This window comes from Schistocerca americana, chromosome X (assembly GCF_021461395.2).
Source record: "Schistocerca americana isolate TAMUIC-IGC-003095 chromosome X, iqSchAmer2.1, whole genome shotgun sequence".
NCBI classification, from domain to species: Eukaryota; Metazoa; Arthropoda; class Insecta; order Orthoptera; family Acrididae; genus Schistocerca; species Schistocerca americana.
Genome location: NC_060130.1, coordinates 637,606,805 through 637,628,590, shown reverse-complemented (window position 1 = coordinate 637,628,590; position 21,786 = coordinate 637,606,805).

Below are 21,786 nucleotides of genomic sequence, written 5' to 3'. Positions count from 1 at the left end.
CAGCCGCGCGGTTCCGGACTGCGCGCCTAGAACCGCAAGACCACCTCGGCCGGCATATTTTGCATATTTCTACATAGTAATGTCTTATGGAATAATTTTATTAGATAACTCACTACCCAGAAAGAAAGTATTGATTGCATAAAAGTGAGCGGTAAGAAGAATATGTGGTTTTCACCCGCGGACGTCATGTAGGTAACTCTTCAAGGACTGTACCGTCACGATATATACGTAATCTATCACAATTTGAGAATAAAATGGCTCTGAGCACTATGGGACTTAACTTCTGAGGTCATCAGTCCCCTAGAACTTATAACTACTTAAATCTAACTAACCTAAGGACATCACACACATCCATGCCCGAGGCAGGATTCGAACCTGCGACCGTAGCGATCGCGCGGTTCCAGACTGTAGCGCCTAGAAGCGCTCGGCCACTCCGGCCTGCACAATTTGAGAACAATAATGATGTCCTTACCTACAACACTAGAGGAAAAACTGACCTTATTACCCATTATTAAAGTTGTCACTGGTTCGGAAAGAAGCCCAACATGCAGCAACAAACATTTTTCCTCATTTTCCCAATGACATAAAGTGTCTGACAAGTAGCAAAGCAAATTTTAAATCTAATCAAAAATCGTTTCTTCTGAATAACTTCTCCTATTCCATGAACGAGTTTAAAAACTTGTAGTCTATAGAAAAAATTAAAACTATTTTTTAAGTGTAGTTGCATGAGTAAGACTAAAAAATGTGTTCATTAATATTACTACTAATCATCTACACACACCCTGAAAACTGTCTCGTTCCCAATCATTTAGATAAAAGATGCGTTCAGATCATCTATGGATCATGTAACTATCACTTAGTAGATGGCGACTGTTACGGGTGAAAACACCATCACGGTTGGAAGAAGTCTTATCCATAAACAATGAAAACTGTAGCAAGTTCGGCGTTGCAGCACTCCAATGGAATTTTGAGTTCAAAATGATTTGGAAGCTTTTCTTGTACACATTGTCTATGGATGTAAGTGTTACTGCCGCTCCACCAGTACTCGTCACGCTGTACTCTTCGAAGTGTGCTTTTCAGGATACTTATTGACGAACCTTCCAACTCGATTCAACCCCATCTTCGAAAATTATACTGCGTGAAATGAACTTTGTCGAGAACCTTTTCCAGCTCTCTGTGACTTGACCGACCAGTTACTCTTATGGCTCTGTCCACTATGAAAAACGTCTTGCAGTTAGAATGGCACCTGTCGTGAAACTTTCCTCTGTACATGCTTACCGCCTTCCGGGTTCAGCAGAGCCGGCCGCGGTGGTCTAGCGGTTCTAGGCGCTCAGTCCGGAACCGCGCGACTTCTACGGTCGCAGGTTCGAATCCTGCCTCGGGCATGGATGTATGTGATGTCCTTTGGTTAGTTAGGTTTAAGTAGTTCTAAGTGCTAGGGGACTGATGACCTCAGATGTTAAGTCCCATAATGCTCAGAGCCATCGGGTTCAGCAGCCTGTCGCATGCCAGATCAAATTCGTGTCTAAAAGTTGCTTTAATGACAATCAGCGATAGACTGTAAAAAGTGGGAGGCCATACCATGGACATTTCGCAAACGAATGTGTATTGTTCTTCATGGTAGCGCTACCATTGTTGATGACAGGCAGCTGCTTGTTATAAAACATAAACAGTTTAAAAACACGTAAGTACGTCAAACGAATCATTCATTCAAGGCTTCGTACCATTTGGAACGTTTGTTTCCGACCATTGGTTCCTAATCTATAAATATTCTACTTGTGTGCGTGTAACTCCTGTATAACTTATCACAAAAGTTTGGGACACGCTGTAGACATCACTGCAAGCAATATGGAAAAGAAGACAATGGAACAATCGAAACTTTCATACATAGTAAGTAGAGAGCTTGTTGTATGTCATTATTGCCAAACGTCCATACACTTTGACCAATGTCTTATCCATCGAATAGTCATAAATTCAATGAAGTTTGGATCCTATGTAAAGGCCGAAAATATTTCGAACTCATCTTCCCATTTACGCACTCAAACATTTTACCGTTTTACTGAAACGACAGATTATCAAATACGACTGAAATCAGAAATATGCTTTCCTAAATTGTTTCCCAGTAGAGTCGACGTAGGTTCTGGAATTCGATAGTCTCACAGACGCACAGATGGCAGATGTACTTACAAGTGACAGCAGAGTTAAAAGCGGTTATTAAAACTGACCGATAAGGAGCACATCATTACACCTGATAGGAAAATTATCAGATTTTAAACTGATTACGCTATAAAACTGGCCTACCTTGTAACAGCTATATTTGAAGGTCGCTAGCACTTCAGAGAGGCGCGAGAGCACTTGAAAGAGCCCAGCAGAAATTTGTAAAACTACAGGACATTTTCTGCGGTATTATGGTGTACGTTCCTCTACATGGTATTCAGCTCGCCCAGTTGGTGCACAACATTCGTGAAGATATAGATAGAATTATGTACTATCATACAGTGATGAAGGTGGTCTTTAATTATTGCCTATATAACTCAAGACAAGATTGAATGATTTTAGTACTAATGGAGTAGTTCAGAAGACCAGCTTCTTGTAGTCTGGATCCACAGTCATGTCAAATTTTTGAAACAACATGTTCGCCTTCGGCTGTAAGATTATTTATTTATGAAGCGTACTACTGCCATTTCGGCCGTGTCACCATTATCTTGTGGATCACTGTTAAACATGTGCTTCAGCACATGTCAAGACCTAAAAAATATTTGTCATGTATACATATCGTCGTCACATCTGTACGATAACAACAATAATGTTAAATACTCAACATACGAATGTAAAGAAGACAAGTATATTTCAGACATTTGCTTGGTTATGACATGTGCTCAAGCACAAATTTGCAGTATTCTATTTGATAACGGCAACATGGATAAATTTCAGTGGCGGGTTTCATAAACTAATAATTTTTCAGTCAAAGGCACCATGATATCATTAGTGGATAAAAAGTCATATAATGTCGCCTAAATATCTTGCAATTGCCAAATAATCTTTTCGGATGACGTAGAGCTCCACACGTCCACCAGTATTTCCTGATGATATCACCATTCCGTCTGTTCAGTACTAAGGTGTTTCTTTCACTAGTGTAGGATAATTTCGCAGTCGAAAGTCAGTAGAACAGCCTATTATGGAGAACAATACACTTCTTAATGGGATGTCTCCCTTATATGGGTAGTAGTATAAGGATGGTAGAAGCGCAATTTCGATATCAAATTTATAGGCAAATTAATTGAATTGATCAATTAATCAAGCCCGTCACAGACCACGCCCATCCCCATTCTCGGTTGATGTCTCATGTTTTCTCAGCTGCACGTGTGCCCCAACCCCCTCCTTCCCCTCCCCCCCTCCCCCCGCCCCCTTTCCCCCTGCCCGCAACCTACCCCATTGGTGGGAATTTCGAATTTTGGCGGGAATTTCTTTGTCCCAGGGCTGTACTGACATTCCACACCACCCCCCACACGGGAATTGACAGGAAATTAAAATTGCCAGTGCCCATTCCGGACTCGAACCCTGGTCCTCCTGGGCGGAAAGTGTACCTCTCTAACACAATTAAGCCACCAAAGGCACTTGGAATTGACGGGAAATTAAAATCGGCAGTACACTTTCTGGGACTCGAACTGTGGTGCTCCTGGATGGAAAGTCCAAGTGCCACCATAACACATGAAAACTGTCCAGATGCGGGAGTGGAAGGTTAGGTTAGTGTGCGTTACTTATTTTAGTCAGGAAACTGACGCAAAGATCGTTCCTAATTACATAATTAATCACAAAGATCGGTCCTAATTACAGAACTATATGCATAGCGCTACACAAGGATGGTATAAAATCGCAATACAGTTCAAAAACTGACAATACCATACAACGGCTGTTATCTTGCTGGGAAAAAAATTCGCAATACCGCTCGGAACTAGAGACAGGCACACTCAAATTTTACGCTACACCTACAAGCTGGCAGGGAAAAGGCAGGTGTGTAAGGAACTATCTTTATTCCTTTTGGTGGGAAATACGTTCAACTGACGAGATGCTGGTGTTGGACACAGAGGAGTTTAATAAATGTATTACCTGCAAGTGTATAGTATCTATCGCTGTTTGAATTCAGAGTTCACTACAAATGCATACTCAAAAACCATCCTGCAGCACCGGTAATCAAAGCCAGTACACGCTACAACAACTGATGGAAAAATGTGTCACAGTTCTAATTACACTTCGAAATTGTCGTAATGAACGGGTCATAATGCACCACATATACTGGGTAAGGGGGGGGGGGAGGGATCGTCGTCCTAAAGCACTGTAGAGTGCAGAGAGGATGGTAGTTGAGCGTGCGTTCTTCTCGATGTACAATCACAAATTGCCGAAAGCCAAGGCCTTCTCATTTCCCCTCGCATCTACCCCCCACCCCCCCACCCCTCTACGATGCTCCGCCGAGCGTCTCTCTCGCTCCCCTGCCACCACCCTCTACGGCCGCTGCCTGCACTCGGCTTTCAACCATCTGGTTGCCGTCTTAAGGCGACGCTCCTACGTCTGCACCTAGCCAACTAAACAATAAGAGATAAAAGGACGGCCGCTTCAAGTGCAACTTGTTCATCTAAAATATAACAACAGAGTGCCCATACACTGCAGGAGCGCCCGGCTGCCACTCCCTTTGCGCCACTCGCGATACTCAGCATATCCTCAGACGATGGTCCTAGACAACACAGAAGTGAAATTAAGTAGTATAACCCCGCCTATCCCTCCAGTTGGTCCGAAAAACTCGGCTTCCCACCATCTGGCCGCCGCCTTAAGGCGACACTCCTACACCAACACAGTAGGAGATAAAGGACGAGCGTCACAAGTGCAACTTGTTCGTCTAAAGCATAGCGACACAGCCGTCATATGCCGCCTCTCCCCCCCCCCCCCCCCCCCCCCCCCCACAGAGAGCGGCTGTGACCGGCGACTACCACAGCAGACTCCCCCCCCCCCCCTTCGACCCTTCGACCACTCGCCCTTAGCAGCCCACCATTTGACGATGGAGACCAATTGTATTTGACGTCGACACATCTATAATCAAGCATCTATTTAAAAAAAAAAAAAGCAAAACACGTTTGCGACCATAATAAATATCCTCTTTCCACGAAAAAGGTAAAGTCCATTTTCTTTTAGTTTTGTGAGCAAAATCGGTATAGTTTTTTACGGTAGACTGCAGTTGCATCTCATTATTTTGTGACGTCCAGCGAAGAGTACCGCCACAGATCACAAATGATCACAGAGACATGCCCATCCTGCATAAAATCAGGAAAAGAAAACTTTGACTATTTTGATGCGAGAACTGATGATCACCGCAGAGTGTTCTCATTATCTCGAAACGGTCATGAGTAAAGAAAAACCGAGAATTTAAACTCCAAAGAAAAAAAGTCTTTATCAAGCAATTTCTTCCAGCTTGTTGAAAAAATTAGTCGACCTGAGAGCGTCTCTCGCGTTCAGCGTCTGTAAATAAACTGTCATGCATGTGTGTATTACAAACATTTCAGACAATCTTTCACGCCATTGGCACACATGTCGGAAAAAAACACATTCATTTCACGTTCGACAACAAGAAGCTATAACTGAAGAGAACATAGCTGTTTTGTACACTACGACAGGGCTCCTTTTACCAGTGCAATGCTATATCATACTAGCGTTTACGAAACAAATCGTGAGACACTGTCTCGTCCTGTGTAGGTGGGAGATTAAAATTTCGTTAAAAGATATCGCCGCAACGAGAAAAAAAGAAACGCTTGTCAAAAATCATTCCATGGTGCCCTAGCCATCTCTTCCACCCATCAGGCAGCACGTCATTGATATCAGTTTGACAGTATAATTAATTAAATTGCCCATGAGAGTGTGTGATTTCTAGTTTCCTGGGGGAGTCAATGGACTAAACATGTTAATGTCTGTTTAGAATCTGACACAGACGTTGAAGTCATGGTGGAAAAATGTATGGCAATGTACAAAGCGTGTTACAGCAGAAAAAGCGGTGTACCAAACAATGAAACAGGGTCCCTCTCCTACGACTGATAACATGTGGTTCTCGTGCAGTGCAGGTGATGAAACATTACATCTGTCTGTGCAAGTGACGTCGATCACTGGCCACCTGCTCCAATGGATAAATACCTGTATATTTAATAGGATCGCCGCATATGCTTGATGCCGGCATGTAGACGGTATTCGTTTTAGATATATCGGAAGTGAGAGATGCAGTAAACATCTATCGGATGAAAGTAACTGAGCTTTCGAAGTTCGTAATTTTTCTCTGCTGGATGGTACAGAATAACGATGATAGAATATTTGGGTGAGAAACATAAATGAATCCTGAGGGACGCGGATCTGCTTTGATGTTGAGTCTTCCTAATTTTCCCTGCAAGAAGCACCACCATAACTGTTCGTACTGTCGTCGTGTTGCAGGAGCAGTCTTCATTCAGCACTGACCTTACACATCATACATGGGCGGCAGAGCTACGACAACATGTTCCTACTTCCACCGAGTGGTCGAAACACGCTCCTATAGCATTAAATCAGCTTACTCTGTTTCTAAACAGGTTCAGAATGTGGTGGATATTGCTCTCTCCGACGTCTGGGTAAAATTGCTAAAATTGATCTTGCTATCAACTGCGGTGTGTATTACAATGGTGTCTTTCCAAACCCTGCCGTCCACTGGGTACGTTGTTGATTACCATGTAGTGATTGACTGACACCACTCTGTTGAGATGGAGGGAACCTTGATACACTTGATATCTGCTACTTGTCGCTGTGGAACATGGAATTAAATGTAGAGGAGTTGTTTGGAAGCGTTCCTCATTGCTACTGACGTGTCCTATTTACGTATGCTGCGATACCCTAAACATGTCTTTATTTTTATTTTTTTTTCACCAATAAAATAACAGTACCTTTTTTTTATTTGTGCTATCTCATGCATGTTGTGAACAGCACCTTCCGGCGGTAGTCAACACCGGAACAGTTATCATGTACATGGCTACAAAATGAAGGTACAATGCTTTTCGAAATGGAGCACCGAGACATCCGCTACCCTTTCGATGGGAAGATGAGACTAACTGTACAATAGGCTCTGAGCACTACGGGACTTAATATCTGAGGTCATCAGTCCCCTAGAACTTAGAACTACTTAAACCTAACTAACCTAAGGATATCACAGACATCCATGCCCGAGGCAGGATTCGAACCTGTGACCGTAGCAGTCGCGCGGTTCCGGACTGAAGCGCCTAGAACCACTCGGCCACACCGGCCAGCCTGAAATACGGGTGAGAGGCCATGTGACAACTTTCGGATCGTGTGAAACGTCCACGGCGACACTGGGCAGAATTGTGGTAAAATTTGGTGCCCATCTGACATCATTAACCCACCTGACGAGTCACATGGACTTCTGAGCTGTGGCCTTTTTTTCACATGTGTTGACACCTGCTGAAGCCTCGCCGAGCCCGAATGTTACGCCGCTAGGTGCCATGCTTTTGTACTTTTACAGGGGAAGGTTTTACGCACCCCTGAGCCAAATTTCAAACTTAACTATCTCAATGGGTGGGAATTATGAGGTTTCGGAAAAGTGATCTGTTAATTCTGTTGCGCAATGTATTTCTCAGAGGGTCGCTCTGGCACCGACCAGACTGCAGCCATGCACCTACACAACGGCCGTGTAGTGAGACATTGCTGGTGATCGAATTATGATGTCTTACAAATAAGCTATTATTGGGACAGATTGATGCCACACATTTCAGTTAAAAACAAAGTTTTCCCCCATATGTGGTCAAATCCAAATGGACAGTCTCAAAATTGCATGAGGAGGGGCAGGGTAATTTACGAGCTCCTCTCATCTGATTGATGGAACGACTGTCGCATAAGTCTGATTGTGTGAACCAAGATTACACGTATTTTCCGTGGTAGAGATGTCAAAGGGAGCTCCAAGGAGAAGTAAGGAGGATTATTCTGATGTCACAGATTCTGATGGATCAAATGGATCAGGATCAGATTCTGAAGGTTGTAGACGCTGCCTCAAATCCACAGTGGCGACTACCTCATTGGGTAATCGTTGCACCACTCGAGAGGGAGACAATACCTAGAAGAACTTGTTGATTATTACAGAACTGTACGGATAAGTTTACTTTACTTGGGTCCACCCCATTAAATTCACCAGATTTTTTTTTCCTTTGACTTGTTGGCGAATGACAGGTTTTCACAGGTCCCACAGAGTACTCACCCATTGCTGAGTAGGTGTAGTTTCCTATGCATGCCGAGTTAACCTTCACTTTGAACTAAACTGGTGGTCCAAGCAATTGTTTCTGCGTACTATTCGAATATGCAAGCCCTTAGGTCAACCTTATTAGAGGTTATGGTCTTCATTTTTGTCACACTATTTTCACCTGTGGCCACTCACGAGTGTACGATATGTTGTACAATTGATCCCTTAGGATATTTGTTAATGATTTTGTTCCATTTTCCCGTGCGAATGCTATGTGCATTCTTATTCTCTTTGTGAGGATTATGAGAAATATTAAACAATCGACTATAACCCGGACTGTTAGGTTGCTTTACGTAGTTAGTCAGCACCCAGCTCCGTTTCAACGCCTCATTTGGCCGTCGGTACACTCGACGTCTTGCATCATTTGAAAAGAGGCAAAGCCGGCCGCGGTGGTCTCGCGGTTCTAGGCGCGCAGTCCGGAACCGTGCGACTGCTACGGTCGCAGGTTCGAATCCTGCCTCGGGCATGGATGTGTGTGATGTCCTTAAGTTAGTTAGGTTTAAGTAGTTCTAAGTTCTAGGGGACTGATGACCACAGCTGTTAAGTCCCATAGTGCTCACAGCCATTTGAACCATTTGAACCAAAAGAGGCAAAACAGCTGCTCGTCTGACCACACTACTCCCCTCCAGTCAGCTATTGCCTATTTTCTACCTCGTTTGACCCATTGAAATAGTGCAGTGGACGTCCACGTTGATACATCAACATATCGAGCAAATTGAAAATGAAGTATCTAAAAGTGTAAGGAATTTAAAACAACTGTTCTGTCTCAGAAACAGGGTAGCTAACCTCGGGAACTTCAGAGTGGAAGAATGGTTGCTTGAAGCACTGGAACTACGGACAGTAGCTAGTACCAGTGCCACTATAAGTAACATGCCTCCATTTCGAAAACTGGTAAACATAGTGTGAATAACCAAGGAGATGATCGACGCAAAAGCCTGAGCTGAATCTGTACAGAGATCCATCCAGATACTCGAGCTCACCCATGAATAAGTTTTACGCAGAATAGGAGAGGAAAGAAGGCTGTGTAAAACTGTGAAACGCAGTATGAAGGATTTGAGGGGTGGAAAACGTTAGTTGGGGTTGGAAAGTATATCCTGAGAAGAAATTTCACCCAAAAATTGCACCACGAACAACATTTCTGAAATTTAAGGTGCTATTGATGTTCTGTTTTAACAGGAACGATTTGCAACGAAGGGCACACAAATGTATTCTATTCCTACTGACATGAACAAGATGAATCTAAAGTAAATTGGAGTGTCAATGCAAGTACTTTTCTACATTTGCCCTGCAACTTTCAACCGGTTTCAATTGGGTTCATGTCAATAGATATCGCAGGTCTCCACAATCGCTTCATTTCTGCTTCACTGACGGCATAATAGTTGTGAAAGACGAACCTATCACGGAAATATTGACTGTAGGCCTTGAATAACCGTTGAGAGCGATGAGAAGCGTCCGATAACCGTACGCCATTACATTACATAACATAACTTGGCGACCCCTCTTATAAACCTGTCGGACTGCATGTCTGATATGTGCAATGATACCTAGGCACCTCTACTGTACCCAGGCTTAACGTCTGCAGTGTCAACAACCAACATCACATCACAGGTTCAACCGTGCCTAGCACAAAGAGGACAATTTTCCAAAAGACAGACAGGCATGCTCTGACCGTCCACCAGGAGGCGATCAAAGTGCCGCAAGAGGCCACAGGCCACACAGACCCATTCTCTTCTGCAAGGCACGTGGCAGCACTCGGACCAAATGAGACAAGTTCACCATGAGTGAATTTTTCTGGGCCAGGTGCCAATTCCGTAAGAATTCGAGCAATCAGGATTGTCGTTTGTGGCCCATATCCACAACGTCACTGCCATTTACGTCTGACTGTGTGTCCTTGGGGCTGTCGTGTGTGGATTGCAAGTGTTCATGGCTTCCTCACCGAAGAAGATTCTGTCGTCATGGCAGACTTGTGAACTTGCAAATTTATTCCCGTTTATCTTTCAAACGTCTACACGCTGGACTTACACAGTTTCGTTCCCTAAGGGACTTAAACTTTGTTAATTCAGTTTATACTTTAACACTGAGCATCCTACGGTATTATGATTTTTATAAAGTGTTTTCAATGAACTTAGTCTCAGTGACAATCCAAAAGGCCTTCAGCCGTCAGAAGTATTATTGTTCTACTTCAAGAGGTGACTTATTTTTTCTTTTGTTTAAATTCATGTTGCAGTAGATGTGCTATCAATCTTTGATAAATAAACTTGTTCAACCTTGGTTACCTGGGTACTTTTGTGTCGCCTTTGACAGACATATCTGTTGACGATAAGGCTTTGTGTCCATGTCAGGCTCACACATGTGCTCTGATCCATGTATTGATACTACTCCAGCAGTTGCAGCAGACCTGTGAACTCCTGGTCGAGCATCTGGTAACCATCTTCGCATCCCCTCTGGAAATCTTCTCCTGCCTCTCCAAGATTGGCTTCATGGTCAAGGGTTTCTGGTCGGTACCACCCACTTTCCAGCCACTCGACAGGGAGGTCGAACTATGGACAAACTACGCATAAGCAGAGTTTCGTGGTTCATGGCATCTATCACCTATTACAACAACCAAAACCAGAGGCGGAGCCCAATGTCCTTCGTATGATAAGTTGAAGGCTAGCTTACTTGAATACTTTTGATTCGCAAGTGCATGTAGCGGCAGCCTGGCACAAGTTTTTAGCTATCATAAATTCCAAGCACATTCATACAAAGAATGGATTGCCCACCTAAAGGGTTTATCATGCAACTGTCACTTTCATTGCAGTAACCCTGAGTGCAAGCAATCATATGCTACTTCCTTGGTTAGAGATATGATGTTAGTGCATGCCTCGGATGATGGTCTTAGAACTAATCTCTTGAAACTAAAGGAACCATCTATAGAAATTCTACCCTGCAAGGCCCATTATACGTTTTTGAAACTTTGACAACACTCCATCCTCAAACATGATTGCAGACACCTGTCCAACCAGACTTCAGAGGCGCCACTCTCTCACTTTAAAAACATTGTCAGTTAGATTAACATTCATACTTAGGGCATGATCTAAGTGTTCCCTGGTACTAAATTTGATATGTGTGATTAATGACGTTTTCCACATGAGGAAATTGTGGGCAGAATGTTCTTCTAGCTTCATGTGTATCCTATAGAGAGCTTGTACCCAGAGGGCAATAGTGGATGGGACCAAGAACAGGGAATACGATGAATTGGGGGTCATAATTACCATGACGACGTGGCCATACAAGTGATTCTGTGAAACGGTGTTCAGTGATTCTTACCTGCAGACTTCTGGCCGAAGCCCTCTCCCCCTTCTGCTTATGGTCGGACAGAAGGGTACCTGTAGACGGAACATTTTACCTGGGCCACGTGCCATTCCATCATGAAAGACTGAAAGATGACTGAAAGTGGGGTAGGAGGCCATTTAAGAGAGTCTGCTGTAAGCTGAGCTTTCGTACAAATGGTGGGGAGGTCATAAAACTCCACCCATTCTCATGTTAGAAACTGGGACAATATGAACAGAGTGACAGGTGTACATTTCTAGTGGAGGTAGAACTGTAACTCACCCACCTCTCATGCCAGAAAGTTGCCAGATTTTTTAGTGAGAGGCAAAAACATATATTTCACAGCCATGACTGTCTGGGAACCTTAAGAGCCTTCTTTCAGAAATTGGAAATGGTTGGCTGGGTAACGAATAGATCACTCCATAAATGAGTGACTGTGGTCGCATCTAGGTAGGTATTTTATACCAAAACTTGGCCACGCTTACTGTGAGAACGACACCTCCCTAGTCTAAAATCTTCTTTTTCAGACAGAGATTTGTTGCTAATTGGTTCCTCTCAGTATAAGCAAAGTAGAGGCTTGTTCCCCCAGAGTGGGAACCCTCTGCTGTGTCTGGATTGGCTTGCAGGCCAACAGAACAGTTAAAGAGGGGATATTCAATGAGTAGAGGATAGTTCGATTGGTTTTTGCAATGTGGTGGCGTTTTCGTCTTGCTAAGGGGGCTCCTGTACCAAGGCTTGGTGGTAAGTGGTTGTGATTCTTTGGGGACTTCGTCTTCTGGTCCTCCTTGGGTGGAAACTTCAGGTCTTTCCCCATTGGACGAGAATTATGGTCTGTATCTTGTGGTGGACTTAGAGCCTATGGGAGTTTCCAACTGTACCGACAATGGAGCTGCATACCATCTCAAACATATCGTGTGAACTTATTCGTCCTGAGCTGGCTGTACGATGTTTTGACAAATCCAGCATGCACCATCGTACCTGTGAGTCAAATTGGTGTGGCCAGACCAACGAACAGGGTACCTCACACTGAAATCTGCTAGGATTTAAGGGCTCGGATAGAGAAGTTTCCCATGTTCTGATAATTAGAGTTTCAAACAGCGTAGTTTGCATATTTTCGTGGTTGCATCAGAACATTACAGCTGCTGCAATGACCACTTCTCGCCCACAGCGAGCAGTTTTCTGTTACCACCTCAATCTAGGTGACAGTGTAAAGTACTGCTGCACCAGCGTAGGGTTGTTAAATAATATTCACAGTTCCTTGTTATCAGGTGACCCCATTTGAATACAGTTGTGCCTTACAGTGGATTGATGTAAACAAAGTCAGATTGCGTTGTAAAAGGTATTAATTCAGGGGAGAAATTGTATAGCTTCCACCCCAATGTATGCTTTGCCTATCAAACACCATTCCTTATCTGATTTGTGTTTGTCATTTTTGTGTGAGCTTTACTAACTATTTGTAGTAACTAATGGCTGAATGAAACTTGTCATTATTTTGTAAACTTAAATATGGCTCTCTTCTCATTCATACTCCCTCTACTATTCACTGTTTTTCTTTATTGTGGTGGTACACAAGTAGCTTCACTAAGACATAAATTTATGATAAAGGAGAGCAACGGCTTGCAGACTTACAAAGTTGAAGTAAAGACACGGTATCCCAGCACTGTCTTCGACATACTCCTTCCTGTAGTCAGTGTTTTGTCAGTCATCAGCAAGACATGTGCCATTTCAGACTAGTAAGCTGCACTTCTTGTGGGAAATCAGGTCACAGGGCTGAATTGTGTCAATCAGCTTTGAAGATTGCAGAGGACGTCTCAGACATGGGGGCAGACAACATGTATGAACTGTACCCAGACGCAGTATGTATTTCATCGATGCTCCCACACTCTGCAGAAACCCTCTCATTAACTCACAAAATCCTTGGCGAGAGATACGGGATCAAACACTACAGTGTCAGGTATACTCCCCTCCAAACCTCTGATACTCCAATGTGATATTATAGAAATCACCTTATAAAAATTGATGGACAGTTCACAGCCCAAGTACAGTATCAGTTACACAACATCACGGCCAGGATTTTGTTGGTGGATGCCCTGAAAACTGTCAGTTTCTTAGTAGACATAGTCTTTCTAATGCACTTGAGCTACAAATTCAAGGCACCGCCTCTACAGTCAAATCCATGGGTACAAATCTGTAACCCAAAGGTTTTTTTTTTTCTTCAAAATTCAGTTCCGACTTTTTTCAACTGTCTTTGGGTGTTACAGACATTGAAGACCACATGGCCCTCCTTCCATTAGCAACGTCAAATTTTCCTAAGGCTGGACATGTTCCTTTTGCGCTCATAGGTAAGCTTCAGGGGGAATTACAGGTCCTACAAGATGAGGGCATCCTCACTCCAGTTCCAAACAGCCGATGGGCTGCACCCATTGTCACCATTGAAAACCTAAATGGTGCCTTACTTATTTGTGGAGATGTGAAGATGACTATCATCGGTATGTACCAGATACCTAAGGTAGAGGACGTAGTGGCTGATCTAGTGGGCAGAAAAATGTTTGCAAAAATTGACCTGAGGGACACATAACATCCAACAGGAAGAAGTATCCTAGTCATCAACAGTTACTTCAAACTGTTCCAGTACAAGAGACTACCCTGTGATACAGCCAGCACACCGGTGATATTTCAGCAATATCTGGAGCATCTCATTCGTGATGTACCACGGACAGTAAATTACTTACACGACATTCTCGTCGCAGCCAAAGACGCCCAGGACCTGGCCAACGACTTGGACGCTCTGTTCAGTCATCCTACAGGTCAACCTAAATTTTGAAAGGACAAATGTCGTTTCTTTGTTCCTCAAGGTAAATATCTTGGTAACATTTTCAGTGCTACTGGCATCCGCACCATGTCTCAGTGCATGGAGGCAGTATGAAAACTTCTGGCTTCTACCAATACCAGCCAGTTGAAATCAGTGTTGGGACAACTGAATTACTGCCGCAAGTTTATTCCACCATTGCCAAACTACTACACCACCTATAGCAAAGAAACGTCCGTTGCCAATAGACCATGGTGTGTGGCTAAACTTTCAGAGACTTAAAACAGGCGCTTCTCTGCGCTTCATGCCTCACAGCATATGACTGCACCAAACCTTTTATTCTGGGAGCAGATGCGTTAGACTATGGAGGGGAAGGGGGGAGGGGATTCCAGTCATGTTCCAAGTTATTCATGGGGTGGAATGCCCAATCGATTTTGTGTCCAAAACCCTTATTGCTGCTCAGCGAAATTATGGTCAGATTGAGCAAGAAGCAGCATCCACCATTTTTTGTCTTAAAAATTCCATGATTATGTGTATCACATTATTCACTGACCATAAGCCATTAATTCTTCTTTTCAAGGCATCAGCCAACATTCCCATCAAAGCTGCATGTTGCCTTTAGCAGCGAGCACTGTTCCTGTCCAGTAATAATTATGATATTCGGTATCATCCTACCACACAATATGCAAATCCTGATCTTTTTTCCCACCTACCCCTGTGTCAGGACCAAGATTTCGACAAAGATCGCAAAGTGTGTTTCCCCCTGGACATCGCTGAAGGAGAAGCCATGGCCAACCTCCCACTGGACTCCAAGCTCGTCACATATCACAACTCAGAGGACCCAACGCCCAGCGAGATCCTCCACCAGGTACTCCACAGTTGGCCACCAGGTCAAAAACAGATCCAGCAAGTGGAGGTCCAGGCCTGCTGGCACCATGGAAGCCAGCTCCTAACACTGAATAACGTACTGCTAGTCCAAGGAGAAAATGACCACAACAAGTGGTCATCCCTGCACCTCTCCAGCAGAGCATTTGGTCGATTCTCCACGTTGGGCACCAGACTGTGGTGCTCAGACAAGTCTGGCCTGCTACCATGTCCACTGGCATGACATGGACACTGCAGTTACTCAAATGGTATCATCTTGTATCATCTGCCAGAGTAAGCAGGCTGCCCCTCCACACTGTTTCTTACCTTGGCAAGATGCTACCAGCCCTTGGTCCAGGTTTCATTTGGATTTCGCAAGACCTTTCTTATGTAAAGCTTGGCTCATTGCAATAGATGTGGATAGCGTGTTCCCATATGTTTCCCACATGTCTGCCACATCAACTAGTCTAACTATCAGACGTTATCTCCCATTCTTTCCATTGAAGGATTTCTTGACACAACTGTCACAGAAATTAGTCCTTAATTTGCATCTGCTGAATTACTGCTTTCTGTGACAAAAATGGAATCGCCCTAGTCCACATAGCACACTTCCTTCCAGCCTCAAATGGGCTGATGGAACGTTTGTCAACACTTACAAAACTCAAATCCCTAAGCTTCACCTTCATCAAGCCAGAAAAATTGTTGATGCCATATAGTGATTTTCTCTGTTATCAAGACAGCCACAGGGCTTTTTTTGTGTTTCAAGAGGCCTGTGCAGAATATTTATAACGCATACAGGGAATGCAGAAGAACATCTGCTGCTAAGTTACAACGCAAACGGAAGTGTTGGTCGAGTGATCGTAATGGGAGGTTACAGAAGAGGATTGTAGCGCAAAATAAGAGGGCAGCTGCATAATTCACTGCAGAATTGATTGTTGCGCACACGAACCCTGTCGGCACCAAAACAACACGAAAGGAGATCAAGAAGGAGAGAACTGAAGCTCGAACTGGAATTTCCAAACCATTCCTCAGTGATGCAAATGACTGTAACAGGAAAACGTGGTGCTGAAGCTATAAAACCTGGAATATGGAACAATGGAAGAATGTCAGTTGATCGTATGAATCTTGTCTCACACGGTTTTCATTGTCTGGCCGAGTTTACGTCTCAAGAGTGAAGTATGGGAGGATTTGATGATGATTTGGGCAGCCACATCGTAGTATTCTAGGGGCCCCACGATTACCCTGCAAGGTACATCACTGCCAAGGATTATGTTGCTATTTTCGCTGATCAGCGCCTTCCTGTAGTACAATATCTGTTCCCCAGTGGTGATGCTGTGTTTCAAGAAGACAGGGCCCCTGTTCACACAGTTGTCATCGTCCATGACTAATTTTGGGAGCCGGAGGATGAATTGTCCCATTTTCCCTGGCCACCAGATTCACTGGACCTCAATGTTATTGAGCCATTGACATCGTTTTAGGAGAAAAAAGTGTATGATCGCAATCCACCTCCATCGTCTTTACATAAAATTGCCACTATTTTGCAAGAAGATACTCTTGGAAATCGTACAGAACCAGCATTTAGCCATTCCGAGACGACTGGAAACTATTTTCAATGTCAACGGTTTCCCTACACCGTATTGGTCACGGTAATGAGTTGCGTTTTTGATGTTTCCATGTTTTTGTCCATTCCCTGTATATATGAGCATATGTAACAATAATCTCGAAACTGCTGGTAGACTGATGGGAAAAAAATCGAAACACCAAGGAGCTGTGCGACATAAACGGCAGTTGGTAGGCGTGTTTCTACATCTGAAAAAGCATGTCTATTCAAATTTAGAGCCAGTCGAGAATGCAAATCAAGTTTGCTTTAAATACATTTTGCAATAGTCACGAGCCTTAGTTACCTTTGGATTCGACGTTGGTGTAAGGTTTTGAGGACAGAACAACAACTGCGTAAGCTGTAAACATTTTTGGTTTACTGTTGCAATCTTATCATAGAAATACACGCATTTACACAGTTTACAATATGACAATGTTACAAAATCTACATCTACATCCATACTCCGCAAGCCACCCGACGGTGCGTGGCGGAGGGTACCTTGAGTACCTCTATCGGTTCTCCCTTCTATTCCAGTCTCGTATTGTTCGTGGAAAGAAGGATTGTCGGTATGCTTCTGTGTGGGCTCTAATCTCTCTGATTTTATACTCATGGTCTCTTCACGAGATATCCGTAGGAGGGAGCAATATACTGCTTGACTCTTCGGTGAAGGTACGTTCTCGAAACTTCAACAAAAGCCCGTACCGAGCTACTGAGCGTCTCTCCTGCAGAGTCTTCCACTGGAGTTTATCTATCATCTCCGTAACGCTTTCGCGATTACTAAATGATCCTGTAACGAAACGCGCTGCTCTCCGTTGGATCTTCTCTATCTCTTCTATCAACCCTATCTGGTACGAATCCCACACTGCTGAGCAGTATTCAAGTAGTGGGCAAACAAGCGTACTGTAACCTACTTCCTTTTTTTTCAGATTGCATTTCCTTAGTATTCTTCCAATGAATCTCAGTCTGGCATCAACTTTATATGATCATTCCATTTTAAATCACTCCTTATGCGTACTCCCAGATAATTTATGGAATTAACTGCTTCCAGTTGCTGACCTGCTATTTTGTAGCTAAATGATAAGGGATCTATCTTTCTATGTATTCGCAGCATATTACACTTGTCTACATTGAGATTCAATTGCCATTCCCTGCACCATGCGTCAATTCGCTGCAGATCCTCCTGCATTTCAGTACAATTTTCCATTGTTACAACCTCTCGATATACCACAGCACCATCCGCAAAAAGCCTCAGTGAACTTCCGATGTCATCCAAAAGGTCATTTATGTATATTGTGAATAGCAACGGTCCTACGACACTCCCCTGCACCACACCTGAAATCACTCTTACTTCGGAAGACTTCTCTCCATTGAGAATGACATGCTGCGTTCTGTTATCTAGGAACTCTTCAATCCAATCACACAATTGGTCTTATGGTCCATATGCTCTTACTTTGTTCATTAAACGACTGTGGGGAACTGTATCAAACGCCTTGCGGAAGGCAAGAAACACGGCATCTACCTGTGAACCCGTGTCTATGGCCCTCCGAGTCTCGTGGACGAATAGCGCGAGCTGGGTTTCACACGACCGCCTTTTTCGAAACCCATGCTGATTCCTACAGAGTAGATTTCTAGTCTCCAGAAAAGTCATTATACTCGAACATAATAAGTGTTCCAAAATTCTACAACTGATCGACGTTAGAGATATAGGTCTATAGTTCTGCACATCTGTTCGGCATCCCTTCTTGAAAACGGGGATGACCTGTGCCCTTTTCCAATCCTTTGGAACGCTACGGCCTTCTAGAGCACATCTCTTCCTCAGAAAGTGAAATAATCCTAAACACAGTAATGGTAAATTTTAACTAGAAGTTTCTTTACAAAATTATTCTTATAACTACGTCATGATGTTGAACAGTACTATGATAAATCATCCGATTCTGGTTCAATGTTCGGTACTATTTAGGATGACAATCAAGTCTACAGAGGATGGTTAGTTTTGTGATAAGTTGAGCAAAAGATTATCCAAGGTCGCTCGAGTTTACAGTGGATGTAAGCTGGCGAACTAGCAAGTTTATGACTCTGCTCACAGTATTTACTTTAGCTGTGATGAACTGTCGTCTGCATGGCTGCTCTCATCCTCTGAAATTCCTATAAAAACTAATTAAGCCCTTGTTGATTTTTCCAGCAGAAACTCTCCCTATGTTTCTCGTTATGCAAGAAAACATGTTCTCATCCCTAGTCTTGGAATATGGTGATGTGCACGTGCATGGCTGGAGCAGTGTGTGTATTAAAATGCCTTCTCAGTCCTCGCAAGAACAATTAACTAACTGGCTGGCTCGTTTCTTCACAGTTGGTGCTCAACGACGCTACAGCTATAATCTAGCTGAATGTCAGCCGCAGTGAACGCAGTGTCTACACAAATTTCCCCTCTGAGACGTACAGAGCATTATGCACGCCGTTCTGCACTTGACGCCAGATCAGAGAAGAGTCCCTGAAAATTTCGCTCTTGTCTTTCTTGTAGCTGAACTGTCGCCCCAGCTGGGTTCTTTCGTTCTCCACGTCACGGCTTTTTTTGACCAATAGGAGTGTTCCTCTTATTTTTGTGGAAACTCTCTCTGCCAATTGCAAGGGCGCTACCACTAAATTGCATTGAAATCTCGGCACTTTACTCCTTCCTAGTTCGTTTCCATCAATCAGACGTTTTGTACCCACTCCAGACGCCCAAGAATTACATGCGTACATCACATGTGTACCACTCGCTGATCACGTGATCAACTGTGTCACTGGTTTTGTTCATATCCATTTGGAATACCGAAATGCAGTTTTCTAAAACTTCTTTCTGTCCTATTTCTGGTGGCCCGTTAGTTGCTCTCCAGTATGCGTCACCTGTCCGGTCACTGAATCCCGCCACGGGGCGCCCCCTAGGAGATTTTCGTGGTGCCTCCCGTGGTGCGGCCTCTGCTTCTGCCCGCACCTATTTCCACGCAAAACGTTTCCTCTCGCTGCTTGTTTCACCTTCTGCTCATTGACATGCATTATATAGGAGCAGTGTGTTAATACTGTCGATTGAATGTCATCCCTTTTCCATTACCTACTTATAGGCAAATCTGCTCATTAACGCCGAAGTAAGTTGGATGTCATATTCACCTTCCCGTTACAATGTATAAAACTCTTACGTAAGGTGCGAAATTGACCTTCATTTACTCTGCCACCTTACAATGGTAAGCTGATGTCAGTCAAAAATGGCAAAGCCACCATTATCAACCCCTCACTGAGTATGAATGAGGTCGTGTTGTAGGGCTACGAGAAGCTAGATGTTCCTTCTGCAATATTGCAAAAAGACTTGGCAGGTATGTAGCCACTGTACATGATTGCTGACAGTGGTGAACACGAGAAAGTACAGTCGCAAGAAGACAAGGCTTCAGACAGCCACGTGGCAGTACCAAAAGGAAAGACCATCGTGTACGCCGTATGACTCTGGCGCATCGTACTGCATCTGCAGCAGCAATTTCAGCAGCAGTCGGCACCACAGTGATGCCATGAACTGCTATAAATCGGTTACATAAAGGACAGCTCCAAGCCAGACAGCGGTAGCGTGCATTCTACTAATCCCCAAAACAGTGCCATTTGCGAGATTAGTGGTGCCAAGCAAAAGCTCACTGAATGGCAGGATGAAGGTCTGTTGTGTTTTCTGATGAAAGATGGTTCTGCCTCATTGTCAGTGATGACTGTGTGTTGGTTAGAAGGAGACCAGGTTAGCGCCTCAACCTGTTTGTGGCCTAGACACACTGGATCTACACCTGGAATTATGGTCTGGGGTGCGATTTCATATGACAGCAGCAGCACTCTCGTGGTTATCCCACGCAGGCTGACTGCAGATCTGAGGGACAGTCTGTTGGACTGCCATTCATGAACAGTATTCTAGGGGGCGTTTTCCAGTAGGCTAACGGTCACCCACATACCGCTGCGGTAACCCATCATGCTGTACAGAGACAGATCTGTTTCCAATCAAGCACATGTGGGTCATTATCGGACGACAACTGCAGCGTCATCCACAAGCAGCATTAACCATCCCTGTATTGATCAGCTAGGTGTAACAGGCATGGAACTCCATCCCACAAACTGACATCCTGCAACTGTACAACACAATGAATGCACTATTGCATACTTGCATTCCACATTCTGGTTGTTACACCAATTATTAATGTACCAGCATTTCACATATGCAGTGACTTATTTCGCGCTTATATGAATCTGTGATCTTGCAATGTTAATCACTTACACATGCTACCTGGGCAAATGTATTCCTGAAATTTCATTACTCTACATTAATTACTTTTTGATGTTGCGATTTTTCTCCGTCAATGTATTTGTATTATGGGCATTAGGCTGTGGTCCACGGCGTAATTCTCTGTCTAATTTCTCGTTTTCCAATACAGGAAACATCATCAGAGGCTTTAACTACTCAGAAATCGGTTACAGACTCAGACAAGCTCAACAAGCCGAACAGTACATCAGTATCCACTCAACGGTAGGTTCAGGACGTCATCAAGCTGCTGCCTAGGATCGCGGAGTCCTGCCGACGTATGCTATGGAGCTAGTTATGGGGTAGAGCTGGTGCTGTTTGTTTAACACTAAAGCCCACAGCTCCTGTCAATCTCAGTAGATATGACAAATACACAGAAACTTCTGAACAAGGCACACAGAGCACATGAGAGCTATTAAGAGTAACAGCACACATTCCACTTTCGCAGAACACTTAGTAAATAAAAATCACCATCTCACAAATATCGAAACTGACCTGCACACCATAAAAGGCAGCAACAGTTTACACCGAAAACGAATAACAGAAGAAAAGTATTACATACAAAAGGCTATCAGGGAAAGCAA